This window comes from Eurytemora carolleeae, unplaced genomic scaffold (assembly GCF_000591075.1).
Source record: "Eurytemora carolleeae unplaced genomic scaffold, Eaff_2.0 scaffold483, whole genome shotgun sequence".
In the NCBI taxonomy this organism is placed as follows: domain Eukaryota; kingdom Metazoa; phylum Arthropoda; class Copepoda; order Calanoida; family Temoridae; genus Eurytemora; species Eurytemora carolleeae.
Genome location: NW_019396384.1, coordinates 1 through 3,219, shown reverse-complemented (window position 1 = coordinate 3,219; position 3,219 = coordinate 1).

The following is a 3,219-nucleotide window of genomic DNA, read 5'->3' as shown; positions in this document are numbered from 1 at the left end:
ATATCGGGTAGGTCGGGGGGTGTGTGTGTGTGTTTAGATTTAACCTCTTATTTCTTATGTACATTGTGCAATATGTACATGTACAATGTCCTCTACATCTCTATATTAAAGTAGTAATATCTGCTTGGGAGAACAAAGACGAGTTTTCTTAGCTTGGTTTTCAGATTCAGATTCTACGTTAATTGGGTCGACTTTTTTCAGGTTGGTTTTCCATCTTTGCATGAAAACTAACGTTTCTCAATGAAAGTCAATCAACTCCACTTACTATTTTTAAACTAAGCTTAGCACATGTTCGTTGTTCTGCAGAGTTCCCCAACCAAATCGTTCAAGGGAAAAGTCGGTCAAGGGGTTCATAAGTTATGATTTGACATATAAAAACAAAAAGCAAAAAAACAATTAAACAAACAACCAATTAGAGGTTATTACTTTATATATAGATACTGTAGACTGTAGAGGGCTTAAAGTAACATTTTTGGGTTTAATTAGATAAAGTAAAAGCTTAGTTTTCATGTCATTAAGCTAGAGAGGTTTAGAAAAATTAATTCCTATTTTAAAAAGAAACTTCTCACTTACTATGCTCTAGCTAAAACATAAATAAATTTGAAAAAGAATATCTTTATTTCTTAACAAGCTACGTGCATCCATGAAAGGAGTAAGTGGAGAAGGAAGAATGGGGAATGTGGGAGGGGGTAAAGGTTGAAGATAAAATAGTTTCAGACAAAGATGGTTGCCCTTGAATATCCACACAGGTTACGTAGATATTAGAATTTAGATCTAGAAATTCAGACTGTCCCTAACCGATATTTTTTATGGTAAAACACGTTCAAAACATTAATTTGTAGGATACAATATCAATTGTAAATTAAGGCAGGTATATTTTCCCATACAGTTTTCCTCAAAGATAGTCCTTGATAGCCATTTGGATTATCTTTGGGTTTCTTGTCTAGTATAAATAAATATAAATTATCTTTTATATGATTACGATTTTTCTAAAAACTACTTTACTTAAACCATTAATGTAATTGGTCAATTCATTTTTGATTGAAATTTGTGAGTTTCCAAATACAGTGCGCTAAAGAAATAGAAACAAGGAATACCAACAAAGGATGATACTTTTATAACGACCTAAAATTCAGTAGATGTGATTATATAAAGGTTTGTTTCTTTGCCACAAACTTTAATTTTTCAATCCCTATCTTTGCAAACCCGATGTCGTAGACCTATGATTTTTCAAACTATGAATTTTGTTAGATCAGATAGTCTAAGTTAGAAATATCAAAGTTTTACACCATTAGAATGCAAAGATCTATCGATAGAAAATTTGATTTTGTTGCAAAAACTCAATTTTGATTTGAAACTATAGTCTTCTTCTAATGGTCTATCGTATTGAAATGAAATAAGCAAGCATAATAATGCAGGTAACCATGAATGTAAGGAATAAGTCTTAATAAATTCCGTACTGTCTTCTCTGATATTGTAGTATTATGACTGACAGAAATCTAAATTCAATTTTAAATTTTCGTGTGAGTATGAAGATACTATAACCTGAAAAAAACACACAATAAGAATCAAAATAAAACAGAAAAGATGGCCATAGGAATACATAAGAAAAACCTGTTCTTGTTTAGTAACTTTATCTGTATTTTTTATTATTGGTGGTTTAGGATTGAAATTGGAAGAAAAAGATAATGTAATTTGTATAGTTTTTGAAATTGACACTTTTGATTGGCCATAATTTCGGTGATATAAGGCCCTACAAAAACATTGTGCCCCATTCGTTCAGCCGGTTAGACGTCTATTTGACACGAACAAAAAGATAAGGCAATCATATATACTTCACATATAAACAGCTCATCTTTCTATATATCTCAAGTTGTTTCAGTTATCTAATTGTACATTTAAAAACGAAAAAGGAGTTAAAAAGGATTTAGATTTTTTTTATGAAAGATTTTTTTTATCCTGAATAGCGATAAACATTGTCAGGTCCCACATACATGTTTGGCCTTTTTATTTATTGATTTTAAAATGTAAACAAACCAGCATTAAAACTAACTGATAAATAAACAATATAAGTAAGTATCAAGCGTACATAACGTCACATTATATTACGAAGTTGATTATAATATAGGATGAAAGAAGAAAAATGAACTCGTGAGGAGCAATTATTCGCTTGGATAGCACTTATTGTAAGAACAATCCAAACACATTTTAATATCAAATCTAAACAATTCTAAGCAGCAGTGCGGAAAAAATAGGAAGAAGGGAAGGAGGGAGGGGTAGTCGCAGACATGAAGGAATGACACATCAATGATAAATCGTGTAAATAAAATTTTCCGGTAAAGATCAATTTATAAGACGTTTTTGTCTTCAATTATGTTTGGTTACGTTGTAACTCGCAAATACCATTAAAACAAGAATCTTTGTTGTCGTTTCTAACTGTTAAAAACATTGAGACATTTAGTAAATTTTTCCAAATTTTGTCCTACATTTAAAACAAGAAGACAATCCGTTACTTACTCAGGGCACTGGGGTATAGGACCTGTCCAAACGTTCTAGAGTTTGAGTCCACACATGGACTTGTCGCTGTCCTATAGTAGGATTTAGGTACAAGACCTGTCCCATAAAAAGATACAAGTAATGACCATGCGTAATACTAAGATGCGTGTACAGGACCTTTTCTATACCATAAGATGTGGGTACAGGACATGTTCAATGCTAAAGATACGGGTACAATGTCCTTTACAAAGGAAAGCATCCGTGTAGGACCTGTCCTCTAACTGTGCTATACTAAGATACTAAGGTACATGACCTGAGATTTACTGAGATATGGGTACAGGATGCGTCCTATACTAAAAAAGGGGGTAAAGGGTCTGTCCTCTAACAAGGTACGGGTAAAGGACCTGTCCTCTAACAAGTTACGGGTAAAGGACCAGTCATCTCACAAGGTACGGGTACAAAACCTGTCCTATACAAGATACGGGTACAGAATCTGCCCTATACAATGTAAGGGTACAGAATCTGTCCTATACAAGATACGGGTACAGAATCTGTCCTATACAAGGTACGGGTACAAAATCTATCCTATACAAGGTACGGGTACAGGATCTGCCCAATACAAGGTACGGGTAAAGAATCTGTCATATACAAGGAATACAGGTACAGGATCTATCCAATACAAGATACGGGTACAGAATCTGTAAAGAATCTTTCCAATACAAG